The sequence below is a fragment of the Tiliqua scincoides genome, chromosome 6 (genome assembly GCF_035046505.1).
Source record: "Tiliqua scincoides isolate rTilSci1 chromosome 6, rTilSci1.hap2, whole genome shotgun sequence".
NCBI classification, from domain to species: domain Eukaryota; kingdom Metazoa; phylum Chordata; class Lepidosauria; order Squamata; family Scincidae; genus Tiliqua; species Tiliqua scincoides.
Window position 1 is genome coordinate 42,977,028 of NC_089826.1, and position 14,398 is coordinate 42,991,425.

Genomic DNA, 14,398 nt, shown 5'->3' on the forward strand with positions numbered 1-14,398 from the left:
AAATCCAAGTGGCCTGTGTAAGACCCACCGGGCAAGGGATGGGGGTTAGAATCTGGCCTAAGTTGCCAAGACTGGTCCCACCCTCCTCTCAGGCCCACCCCACCCACTAGTCCACCCTAACCCACCCAAAAATGCTCCCATTCCAGTTGACGCAAGTCCTTGTACCAGACTACCTGGCTCACAAGGAGGCACAAATGTGCTTTCTGGCACACAGGCCCTCTCAGTACCTATGTCAGGAGCTTTCAGGTATTCAGGCATACTGTAATGACAGTGTGCAATCCTTACTTGTTCTTCACCTGTACAAGTCCTTTGCACTGGCCCAGGACTTGTACAGGTGAAGAACAAGTAAGGATTGTACACTCTATCATTACAGTATGCCTGAATACCTGATAGCTCCTGACATAGGTACTGGCAGAAGCTATGGTCATTTGCACAATAAAGAAATGTAGGGCTGATGCATGTGCTGCAGTCACCATGCATCGGGAGGGACCCCAAACCCAAATTCCCTCCAGTGAGTGCTCCATTCTGCAACTATAATTTGTAGCAGCCATTTTCAACCACTGTGCCGCGGCACACTGCTGTGCCGCGAATGGTCTGCAGGTGTGCCGCGAGAGTTTGGGGGAGGGTCATTTGTTAATAGGGCAAATGGGGATATGAGCCCCCCACCAACAGCACGGTGTGCCTTGTCAATTGTCAAAAAACTGATGGCGTGCCTTGACAATTTTAGTACCTTGCCGGTGTCCCTTGAGATGAAAAAGGTTGAAAATCACTGATTTGTAGAGTGCTTTATGATGTTGGTCACCAGTATCATATGAAGACGATCTACTTATGTCACTGTTAATTGCCAGGAAATTCAGTGCAGCGCTGAGTACCAGAGACAGGACCCTCTTGGTGGTGGTGCCCATAATTTAGAGCAGGTTTTCCAGAGAGTTGCACGTTTTGCCTGGCTCTATCATTGCTTTTTAATAACTAGTTCCTCCCAGTGAATGGCTGTCCCAAAACAAAAATACATTTCTCTCCCTTTTTGGTTATGCATTGTCATAGCCACATTTTTAGGATATTGGTTATTCCTATCATGTTTAGCCTTCCATATACCTTAACAAATATGTGGCTAGATAGACACTCTTACTAGCTTCTCAACCCATGTGATGAAGCAACGAAGTCTCATTCCCCAGTCAGTTAGCGCCCTGAGGTAGCAGAGCTATTTTTGCTTTGTGAAAATATGAACTTCAATACTATAAATACACAATAGGTGAGTAGCATCAAAGTAAGGCAAAATATTCTCCAGTCATTGGATTAATACAGATGAAATGGCAGCTGCCTAGTTGACACAACCCTTCTGTGCCCCCCCCCCCAGTTAGCTGAAACACATAAAGCAGCCTGCAAAGACCATTTTTCTGTAATTTTATACAGAGTATAGAAACCTCACCCAGGAGATCATTTCCCCTATTAAATTAAGTATATAAATTTTTTACCAATCTGCTGGACTGACTTTCAGTCATATGGTGTCTGGATTGGATTACTACAGCATGCCAGTTATTAAATCAAAGACAGTATTGGGAACAAGAGCAAATGACATCTGGGCAAAATTTAAAAACCAAGGTGCCACCAGCAGCTTCCATGATCCTTGCCAAATGAAAGTTATTTGCTGCATTCAGTTTGACACAGTGGCATTTCCCTCTTAAGCATTTTGCATTCTAGGAGTCCATGTTTGGGGGTCACCACTGGAATGACTTTGCAGCTATTCAGGGCCTTGCTGCTGCTCTGCTGGGAATGACCAAATGGGCACTTGACATTATATAGAAGTGTTGAGAAAAGTCTATGATTAGAGAGCTGTTACCACTCATCTCCATATCATGGGCTTTGGTCAAGACCAATGAGCTGAAGCGTTGGCTACAGAATATTTGTTGTGCCAATGTAGGACCTCAAGTAAGGCTGACCAGCAGCTCAATAGAACAATTCATGACGGAAGTCACAGCACAGCACAGAATTAGGGTCTGATGCAAGTGAACTAGTTGTGTATACAATAAGGATCAATTGTATACATATTTTTAAGGTATGTAGGCGTCACCACACACATGCCCATATCTTGTTGACCTCTCTGTATAATAGAGCTATTAGCTGCTGCCACTTGTCAATGTGTCAAATGCAAAATACCATTCAGGTCCAGGGTCAGAAAATCAATGAATGCACATTTTATTTGTCCTGTCACCAAGGGTTTAACTAGATGTTACATGAAACACAGCGCTAACACTGTTCCATGTCTATTCCACACGTACATACACACACACATACCCCACACACACCCTTCCTCACAACAGCTAGATAAACAGAAGAGGTGACATAATGTCAGCATTCCTTGCTCTCACTTTAAAACATTGGCTATTGGTAGCAAGACAACACAGAGAGCAAGAACTCGACAGTTGGTATTGCTTGAAGATGAACACAACTAGAAGTCATGGGGAAGAGAGAGGGGGTTGCATCCAAAGAAATTGACCTCTTGCACTGATTTCAAAGGGACTTCAGCCCTTTTCAGAAATGCTGTCACGTTTCTGTTACAGCAAGTACAGTTGCAACACAAGTAGCTTACCAGCAAACTCTAGCCCCACTGCTACCATGCTCTGTAGCTCTGCTCCATCTCCCCCACACAGGACTGTGTCTCAAAAGACAAACACTGATCCTAAGGAGAAAATTTCTCCATGATTAGGAACCCAGAGATAATCTCCCAGAAAACACTGAGTGTTCAGACAAAGACTCTTCCCAGGCTGAGAGGGGAGTAAGCCATGCACTGCAGCTGAGGCAGGTCTTGCTGACATGCTCTTGTTTATGTTGCAGTCATGGTAGTAAAAGTACCATGGTTGTACCACTTTTCTAAACACCCAAAGAGAAAACACATAAAGATAAAACATTAAAATAAATTGTTAAAATAAAGTCATGAAGACCATAAAAACAATTTAAAAGATAACAATAAAAGATGTCAGCAGCATAAAAGTGTATAAGGGGTCCCTAAGAAGTGCTTCCCTTCCCAAAGATCAGGCCAAACTGATGGGTCTTCAAGTCTTTCTGGAAACCATATACAGTTGAAGCTGCCCTCAGGTGTTCTGGAAGCTGATTTCAAAGGCATGGTGCCACAACCCAGAAGGCCCTACACCTCTTTGCCATCCCCGACTTTGGATGGTGGAGGTACCCTAAGAAGGGCCCTCTCAGATGACCACAGGGGATGTGCAGAAATATATGGGGGAAGACGGTCCTAAAGGTATCCCAGTCCTATGCCATATAGGGCTTTAAAGGTCATATCCAACACCTTGAACTGGGCTCGGAAAGGAATGGGTAGCCAGTGTAGCTGCTGGAGGAAAGCATAGCAGATTCAGCACACCAAGCCCCAGTGATCAACCATGCTGCTGCATTCTGCAGCAACTGTAACTTCTGAACCATTTTCAGGGGTAGCCCCATATAGAGTGCATTACAGTAGTCTAACTGAGATGTCACTAGGGCATGGACCACTCTCGCCAGATCTGAATGGCACAGGTATGGCTGCAGCAGGTGCACCAACCAAAGCTGGGCAAAAGCCTCCCTGGCCACAGATGCTACCCGAGCATCCAGGGACAGCTGCATGTCCGAAGGACGCCAATGCTGCTGTTCTTTCAGAGGGAGTACTACCCCTCCAGAGCAATTTGCAGGTCTAATACCTACATAGTCACCTTCTGGATCAGGAGGACCTCTGTCCTGTCCTGATTTAATTTCAGTTTATTAGCCCTCATTCAGGCCCCATTTACTTCCAGACAGCGCCCCAGAACTTCAACAGCCTCCTTGGAACTTTATGGAAAAGAGAGATAAGAGCTGGGTGTCATCCACATATTGGTGGCACTCAACTGCAAATCCTTGAATGACCTCCCCCAGTGATTTCATGTAGATATTAAACAACATGGAGGAGAAGACAGATCCCTGAGGCACCCCGCAAGTTAGTGGCCAGGGAGCTGAACAGGTGTCCCTAAGTCTCATCATCTGGGTCCAATCTGTAAGGATGGAGCAAAACCACTGCAAGACAGTGCCTCCGACCCCCAACCTGGTCAGCCAGTCCAGAAGGACACAATGGTCGATGGTGTTGAAGGCCACTGAGAGGTCCAGCAGGACCAACAAGGATGCACTCCCCCATCTAATCCTCAGAGCAGGTCATCAACCAAGGTGACCAAGGCCATCTCTGTCCCATGGCCTGATCTGAAACCAGACCAAAAGGGATCCAGATACTCCGCTTCTTCCAGAATTCCCTGGAGCTGAGATGCTACCACCCGCTCAATCACTTTGCCCAAAAATGGGAGGTTGGACACAGGTCAGAAATTGTCCATTACCAATGGGTCTATGGAGGATTTCTTCATAAGAGGGCAAACCACTGCCACCTTTAAGGCTTTTGGCAGCACCCCTTCTTTGATAGATGAATTTACTATCCTCCCCACCCAGTCCACCAATCTACCCCAGGCAGAACATAATGGCCACACTAGACAAGGGTCAAGAGGACCAGCAGCAGGTCTCACACTCCAGAGAATCCTGTCCACATGCTCAGGCTGTATAAACTGAAAAGAATCCCAGATAACTGAACAGACAGTTGCCTGAGGGACATCTACAGACTCTGTCAAAATGGAGTCCAAGTTGAATTGATTCTGAGCGACCTTATTTGCAAAATGTATTGCAAAAGCATCACAGCATGTATGAGGAGAATCTACCTGATTCTCCTGTAGTGTTACATGTAACAAGTCCCAAGCAATACAGGACAGCTCTGCTGGACGACATTCTGTTGCAGCAAAGGTGGCCAAGAAAAAAATCCTTCTTTGCCGTCATCATACCCACAGAATAGGCATTAAGTTATAATTTTGCCTTGGTTCAATCAGTTCCTGCGCTTCTGGACATGCTTCAGTCAGGACTGATTTTCTTTAGGTACATCCCATGCTCAGAATTGGTGCATGTATTTTTTTCTGTTCTAACACTTGCAGAATTACCCCAGATTGAATTCCAAAGCCAAGGGCACACTTCTTTCTTTCTTTTCTAAATCTTTCAGTAGTAGGTACTTCTTCTGCTATAAAAAGTGTCTGTTTCAAACTAGAGATGAAGAGCAATTTCTCTGACCTTGTGTTCCAGGTAGGGGGTCAGGTGCCATGTTCAATGCATGGGCACAAGCATGAAATGTATTGTTTCAACTGATTTCTTAGAATTTCACAATTTCACAAAACAAAGTTTCCACCTGGGAACTCTTCCTTTGCTCTTAACTGAAATAATTTCAGGATTGGAGGAGTAGAGATACTGTAGTCATCTATCCTCTGTACCACGTTTGTACCCCACCTTATTACACCCATCCATCCACCCACCTCCTAGAAAACTCAGGTATTGGCAGGGATGAGTAAACTCCTACTGTCTTTCATCTGGTCCATTCTAGTCTTGTAACAAATGAGGAAAAACAGGCTTCTTCTGATGCTGTTTGTAGTTCAGTTTTAGATGAGAATGTCGTATGGTGAATTTCAAGATGAGTTGTAATCGGGCCTTAGGTGAAGTTTTGTCATATCCTCTTTTCAGCTCCAGCCCATTCTGAAATTAATGTTTTCCATAAAAAATTAATGCACCTTTCTAGTAGTTCTCAGTTTTGCAGTTTAAAGACCCAATTTAAACACGATGACGGGCATGTAAGAAAAATGTACCTATCTGGCATTCTGAACAGCTGTTGTTTTGTTTAAACCATGTTGCCTTGTCTATGTATGCTTTGTTACTATGCTAGGATCTGGGCCTCAAATGTGTACTACATTATTGGTCTAACACAGCACATGTAGAAGCTGAAGGCCAGGCATACATACATGCCCAGAGTCATATTTAAATTAGGCTGAAGTGGCTACCATTGAGACAATTTTGAGTTTCTTATCCTGCAGAAGCCCCAGAGAAGGTTACAGTGTAGATCTTCAGAAACTCTATTTGTCTCTCACCTAATGCAAAAGTCTTGCAAAGACTCCAGATCCAGTTTTGCAACATCCCTATTGAAAGCTTAAACTTGTACCCTGATGAAACAGAAGCCTTTGTAGCTCTTTGGAAATTCAGCTGCAAAATTCAGCGTTATTATGGTTCTTATGCACTGCCCACCAGATTATTATCATCACCAATCAATATCATCATTAATGATACTAATATACCCCTTTTCAACAAAAAAAAAAGGGTCACAAAGAAGTTTACATCACAAAATAAATTTAGAAGTTGGTTCCTTGTTCTCAAAGGGCTCCCAATCTATAAAAGATGCAGAAAGAACATTAGGATGCAGCCTAGAAAAGGTGCTATACTGGGGTGAAGAGGGTTAGCTATACTGATAGCAAGTGGTCAGTTTGTCTCTGCAGTTAAGAGCCCAATCCTATTCATTGGATACATTAGTGGACTGCAAAGACCCCCAGCTTATCCCATAGTCTGACATTACAGCCACCTCCCTGATAGTCTGTGAAGCATGGCCTCTTGTGCAAAGGTGTGAGCTAGCATGGGGCAAATCTAGATGGCAGTGCCAGATCCAGAGGCCCTGTTCCAGGCCTGACACAGCCGTTCACCCTAGCAGACCTATGCCAGGAAAAGAGCTGACATAGATCTGAGTAGGCCCAAGGGGACCAAGGAGTGGCAGAGGAGGTAAGTAAAAATTTTCATTACCTCTCCTGGCTTGCCTGGTCCTCAGCCAGACTGCAGGATGCAGCAGGCACTGCACAAGCAGCCCTGCACTATGCAGACCAGCCCTGGATAGGACTGGGCCCTTAATGTAGTTCAGTATTAACAGGAAATATTGCCTTTCTTAATCAACTAATTTATCTGAACGTACTCATGCCACCTTTCTACCTCCTAAGAAGGCCTCATAGCAGCTCAAACGCAGTTAAAAATACAGGTCACACAGCTCAACTTTAAAAGCACAGCAGGTGAAGGCAGCAATTGTGATTCTTGCCTTGCAACCTTTCCTTCTTCACTTCCTCCTTCACCTTCTCCTCCTTCTCACAAGGCAATTGGTGCTCCTGTATGAGGGGCACAATCAGTTCAGCTTTAAAAAGAACCAGCAGGTGGATGAAGTACTGCAAAACAGCACCTAAGAGTTGTTTTCCTGTTTCAACACAGGGACTACCTATCTAAGCTACTACTAGTATTTGACCTTTATGCAGTAACCACATATTAGTTCCAAACTGGATGCAGAAGGAAAATTCACTTTGCACCTTGTACAACACTGACAATAATGTAAATTATTGCCATAACAATATTTATTAATGAGCAGGCAAAAATCTCCTTGCCCAAACATGGATCATGCACATTACACAGGCCAACACACATTTTGCTTCCTTAAACATTACACCAGTTCCTGGGTATATTTGAGGTGCCGATTCCAAAAATGGCATCCGTTTGCCCTATCATGTCTAGTTTTGGAGACACGGCATAGCCTATTTAGTGAATGGTTCAAGCAGCTTCCTCATGAGGAAGCCTACACCATGGCTTCCTCATGAGGAAGCTGCTTGAACCATTCACTAATGAGACTATACTATATCTCCAAAACTAGATGTGATAGGGCAAAACGGGTGCCATTTTTGGAATTGGCACCCCAAATTCATATCCAACCACCATAAAGTTTGGGGAAAATGTTTCTGACCTGCAATTTTGTAGGCCTGTGTTATCAGGGGAAGAATTCACAATGAACATTTTAAAAAAATCAATACCAAGAGGAAAAAATAACAGTGTTCCCATAATATACAACAAACCCCTTATCAGCAGCTTCTTGGTCTCCAATTGTTGATTGCTGCCTATCAGGTAAATCAAAAAATGTCCTATCCCAGTGGTTCTCACACAGGACCCACTTTTTAGAATGAGAATCTGTCAGGACACACCGGAAGTGATGTCATCATGCAGGAAAATTTTTTAACAATCCTAGGCTGCAATCCTACCCACGCTTACCTAGGAGTAAGTAGCATTTATATCATTGTTAAAAGAATATACATAGTAGCTTGTTAAATGTACAGGTCTGTAACATTTCCCCAAATGCAGTCACATACCATGGTAGCATCAAGTCTAATATATTAAAAATAAAATATTGAAATTAATGGGGACATACCTGAATGAATGGAGACCCAAATGAAATTGGCTCATGATCCACCTAGTTGGTCCCAACCCACAGTTTGAGAAACACTGCCCTATCCCACACCTTCCAATGTGGACCTGCCCCCTTGGGACAATCCTGAGAGCAGGGGGCATAACACCATCCCAGAATCCTATGACATCATTCTCTTGGAAGTATAAACCAGACCTCATATCCTATCTTGCACATGATGAATGTAATCTATTCAATAAAACTATTATTGGTAGCTCTCTGCACATACTTCAGGACAAAGCCTAATATTGTAGATTGGGCACTTGCAACTCAGATTATTTGTATATTCTAAAAATTCAATCTTCAGTCTACATGCAGTCAAGCTACATGCACATATTTTCCTAGAAATTACTGAGTTGACTTCAAAGAGAGAGGGGACATTTTCTTTTGCTTATCCTTAGAGCCTCTGGTGCAACTGAATACGAACATTAGGCTGTGGAGAGAATAGTGTGAATGGAGGAACTGTAGAATAGGTGGTTTTGGATATACAGTACTTCCATTGATGACCAGTCTGGAAACTGATCAGATATGAATGGAAGACTCAGACTAAATCAGGTTTTCATGTCCTCAATTAAGTCTGGATGGCCTCCAGGAGCTAATCTGATGTTCATGAAAGGACTATACTGTATTCATTTGGAGATACTATTGTTGTAAAAGCTGCTGGTCTGGATTTTTATTGGGGAACTAAAAACAACCTGGGTGGATTATGTTTTTAATGCTTCTATTGAAGCTTCTTTAACAGATTGCTTTTTTGTAACAATCAATGATCAGGAGTTAAACTGGATACTATTACAAATATGTCTCCTTTTTATATTTCACTTGTTTTAATTCCGTTTTGGCCTTTGGCCCTTTGATTTGTGGGAAAATACTTTGCTTTCAAACATGACTCAGCACTTGTAAGGGTTTAACAGTTCAATCCAACCTAAACTGCCATGCAGTGGTGCAGGTGGAAGCTACAATGCATCCTGTGAGAGATTTTTGGCTGCTGGAGGTCTCCTTGGGGTAAGAAGACATTTGTCACCTTGCCCTGGACTAAGCCCCAGCAGCCGCAATCAGTCAACTTGGACCTGCATTCTACCCTCTGCACCAGGCTTACCTGATTCAGTGGGCCTTTGTTGCTCTGCACACACGGCTGGCTCCAGCCTTCTCTTCCAGGCATACTGGCTCCCTGTGCTGCTACAAAGTTCTTTACAATGCTTTAGTGACAGCCTGAGCTAGCTGAGAACATTGAAACCTCAAGAGCAGATGACCACACCTGCATCAGGGAACCTATCAGGTGGCTTTAAAGGCAAAAAATGATGGGTTGCCTATGGTTTCCTTCAAGTCTCACACAATGAAATATCTAAATCCTAGGCATGGTTGTGAGCTATTCTTACTAATAATCTAATCACTTCTTCACATGGTTCATGGCTGTTGGGTTTTAAATTAACCATGCTCATTGTGTGAATAAGCACCATTTTAATATTTCAAAAAATATGTCAGCAGGTAACAACATGTAAACTGAGACTACGCTGTTTCTGAAATTGAAAACAGGCCCCTTCCTATGCTTTTAGCAGCACGTTGATATGCAGGGGTGTATTGGAAGATCTGGCGAGGAGGTAGATGTGGTATCAGCAGTGGCCCCTTTAAGGGTAAGGCCTGGGCATCCAGCAGAGTGTGCTGGACAGCTGCAGCCACTTGAAGGCAATAGGGCCCTCAGGCATAAAAGCACCCAATGAAGGGAGAGTTTGGTGTGGGTAGCAGAAGGAGGAAAACTGGACTGATGTGTGAATGGACTGTAGAAGCTGCTGGAACAGAAACTACTGGAGATACTAAGACTGGTGTTTGGCTGCTGTGCCCAAGACCTGCTGAGGACCAAGGGGCTGCTGTAGTGGTGGGAGGCTGCTGACAGGAAGGAGGACCTCTGTAGGTTAAACAGGTGAGCTACCCTGGTGGTGGGGTCCAGCAGTACTGCCGAGAGCCAGAGTCATTTTTGAGGAAAAAAGCTAATTAGCTAAAAGTGGGCATAATTCTCCAGGTGGTGCTTGGACTGGGAATCTGGCAGAACAAGGGGTCAGCAGGTTCATAAATTTGCTACCATGTGGAGGAAATTGGTCATTGAAGTAGAGAAATGGTACATGGGGAAAGAACTGAACACTCCTTCTCTGCCCAACATCCCCTCTCCTTAAGCTGCCTTTCAATTCAGAAATAGCATTAATAGTCTCAGTTATTAACTTTACCCCCTGAAATTGCCGTTGAGCAGGAACTCATCTTTTTGGCTTATGTTGCTCTGTAAAGTTTAACACAGGGCCCAATCCTATCCAGTTTTCCAGTGCTGGTGCCACCATGCCAGTGGCACATGTGCTGCACCCTGTGGTGGGAAGGCAATCTTGGGGGCCTCCTCAAGACAGGGGAGCATTTGCTCCCTTACCTCAGGCCGGCATTGTGGCTACACAGGTGCTGGAAAGTTGGATAGGATTGGGCCCATAGTCTGTCATATTGGTGATGTGAAGAATAATTATTTGCCCAGTAAAAAGTCCTCATTTTCCCCCCATCCAGTAAAATGTTCCTTTGAACACAGAGCACTATTTATCTGGTCACTGCCATATATATGCATTTCATGACTTCACTCTTAAGTACAACTCTTTGCAGCCTTTCTTATTCAGGGTTGTATTTTTATGGGAAGAGAAGGCAGTGGGGCCCTCTGGTGTTTCTGATCTGTGAATATTTATACAACTTAAAACTTTTTTTGTCACTGTTCACATGTATATTGTCTTCTAGTCTGAATCAATATTTGACTGTGGGCTACAAATATAAGAGGACTAACTAATCTTGAAGTATTCAGCTGTGCATATGTGGCAGAAATCTATGGTACAGACCAGCGGTGTCCAAAGTTTTTGGCAGGAGGGCCAAATCAGCTCTCTGACACTGTGTCAGGGGCGGGGGGGGGGGAATTAATTTACATTTAAAATTTGAATAAATTTACATAAGTTTACATAAATGAATATATTAAAGATGAACTTGTATGAACGAATGAAGGTCTTGCAATAGCTCAATGCCTATAAAAGGCCTTGCACAAAGCAAGGCTAGCCTTTCCTTTGCTGCCGCTGCTGCATCACAGATGTGAAAGAGCAAGCAGTGGAGGGAGCACTCATCCCACAGCTCTCACGAGAGGTCAAACAGTTGCCCTCATGCTGAGAGAAGTTGCGTTGGGCCAGTGCGGGCTTCAACAAATCTCCAGAGAGCCAGAGGCTCATTGGAGACTGGGGGCTTCCTGAGGGCCGCATTGAGAGGCCTTGAGGACCACAAGTGGCCCCCGGGCCGGGGTTTGGGCACCCCTGCTACAGACCATAGAAGATTCTCACACCAACCCCGATATCTGGCATTGTGCTATCCATCACCTATCTATGATGTGCAGCCCAATCCTAACTTGTGCTGGAACAGGCAAGCCGAGTGACCTGCACTGTATCCCGCTCAAGGTAGGTGCCAGCTGGACTGCAACTTGGAGTAAGGGGATATTTTTCCCTTTATCCTGTGTGGCACACCAGCCACCCTTACAGGCCTACTCAGATCTGCACCAGTGAATAAACTGACACAAATCTGAGAGGCCCATTTAAGGCCAACCAGGCTGGAAGTGGTGCTGCAGCTGCTCCCCCCATCTGCCTCTCAGTCCACCCACCTCTTGCCCCAAAATGCCCCCTCCCTGCTCCCAGAATGCTCTTCCACCACCCTCTCCAACCCCCTGTGCTGGCCTGCCTCAGCCACCGTGAACTCACTGTGGCTGGGTCTGGATTTGATGCAGGGACATCCTTACACTGGGGCAGCCTGCTCTTAAAGAGGTGCAAACATGCTTAACGCCACATTAGCAACATTCCTGGGCTGGCACAGTTCCCTGCTCAGGCTGTCAAAGTGCTTTGGATTGCACTCTGGCTGCAATCCTATGCTTACTTATCTCAGAGTGAGCCCCACTGACTATAAGTTGATTTACTTGTGAGTAAACATGAATAGGATTGGGCTTTCAATCCCTGTAAGGTTTGCTGCACTCAGTGTAAAAGGGTAGAGGCAAAGCACACAGAGCAACAGGGAAATGGAATAGAACATCCTTACCTGCCAGCTAAGTATGTTGAATCAACATGTTTCATTTTGACACTGGGGCATTTGGCTACAGAACCTGCTCCATTAATCTGAACAACTTATGCACATAGGATCAGACTCCTTAAGTTAGTCATTATTAGTTATCAAACACTTTAGGCTGTGTAGCCCTCCCACTCCCATAGAATCTCAAACCATATAGACAAACAAGCCTTGCTGAGGGAGAATCAGCATGGCTTCTGTAAGGGTAAGTCTTGCCTCACAAACCTTTTAGAATTCTTTGAAAAGGTCAACAGGCATGTGGATGCGGGAGAACCCGTGGACGTTATATATCTGAACTTTCAGAAGGCGTTTGACACAATCCCTCAACAAAGGCTGCTGAAAAAACTCCATAGTCAGGGAATTAGAGGGCAGGTCCCCTCATGGACTGAGAACTGGTTGAAGACCAGAAAACAGAGTGGGTGTTAATGGGCAATTTTCACAATGGAGAGAGGTGAAAAGCAGTGTGCCCCAAGGATCTTTCCTGGGACCAGTGCTTTTCAACCTCTTCATAAATGACCTGGAGACATGGGTGAGCAGTGAGGTGAACTTTTCTGAGTGGTGAAGACCAGAAGTGATTGTGAGGAGCTCCAGAAGGATCTCTCCAAACTGGCAGAATGGGCAGCAAAATGTAAGTATGTGCGAAGTCATGCACATTGGGGCAAAAAATCAAAACTTCACCTATATGGGTTCTGAGCTGTCTGTGACAGATCAGGAGAGAGATCTTGGGGTGGTGGTGGACAGGTCAATGAAAGTGTCCACCCAATGTGCGGCGGCAGTGAAGAAGGCCAATTCTATGCTTGGGATCATTGGAAAAGGTATTGAGAACAAAACGGCTAATATTATAATGCCGTTGTACAAATTGATGGTAAGGCCACACTTGGAGTATTGCGTCCAGTTTTGGTTGCCACATCTCAAAAAGGACATAGTGGAAGTGGAAAAGATGCAAAAGAGTGACTAAGATGATTACTGGGCTGGGGCACATTCCTTATGAGAAAAGGCTACGGCGTTTGGGCCCCTTCAGCCTACAAAAGAGGCGCCTGAAGGGGGACATGATTGAGACATACAAAATTATGCATGGGAAGGATAAAGTGGATAGAGAGATGCTCTTTACACTCTCACATAACACCAGAACCAGGGGACATCCACTAAAATTGAGTGTTGGGAGAGTTAGGACAGACAAAAGAAAATATTTTTTTACTCAGCGTGTGGTCGGTCTGTGGAACTCCTTGCCACAGGATGTGGTGATGGCATCTGGCCTGGATGCCTTTAAAAGGGGATTGGACAAGTTTCTGGAGGAAAAATCCATTACAGGTTACAAGCCATGATGCGTATGTGCAACCTCCTGATTTTAGAAATGGGCTATGTATCCGAATGCCAAATGCAAGGGAGGGCACCAGGATGCAGGTCTCTTGTTATCTGGTGTGCTCCCTGGGGCATTTGGTGGTCTGCTGTGAGATACAGGAAGCTGGACTAGATGGGCCTATGGCCTGATCCAGTGGGGCTGTTCTTATGTTCTTATGAGCACACATGGACATAACATGGCATTTTGTGCTATTCTGCGTGCATTTGCAAAAATGCTTGAAGAAATTGCACAATGATGTACTGACAATTTTACATGTGACTTCTTATGTAATATGTTATGCATGTGCAAACAGGATTACTTTCATATTTCTGTGCACTAGAGTCTTGCACCATCACTTCTGCATGCACAAGCCCTCTTATGTGAGTGGAAGATAGCTTACAATGGTTACCCTGCACATGCCCAATCTCGTCTGATCTCGGAAGCTAAGCAAGGTCAGGCCTGGTTAGTACTTGCATGGGAGACCGCCTGGGAATACTGGGTGCTGTAGGCTTATACCATAGTCTTTCGAGACTGAAGGTTGCCAACCAACCTTAACAAGTGAAGACTTTGCATACTCAGCAAAAAAAAAGAAAAAAATCTCACCATATAATACATGTGACTGTGTGCAAAACCTAAATGAGCAGAAATAAATGAAAAATAAACATAAGAACATTGAGGAATGTTGTGGAAGGGTGGATGAAATTGGATGAAAGAGGAAAGCATGTGGATGAGGTATGAATTGTGGTTTTAACTGTAAACAGCTGAAAGAGCAAAGTGATGAAAAGTCAAGTGGATGTAAGTCAACA

General features: G+C 44.4%; 1 pseudogene; it reads left to right on the top strand.

Moving 5' to 3' along the window:
- Positions 1 to 13,986: 13,986 nt before the first annotated feature.
- LOC136656243 (5S ribosomal RNA) lies at positions 13,987 to 14,103 on the top strand (annotated as a pseudogene).
- Positions 14,104 to 14,398: the final 295 nt, after the last annotated feature.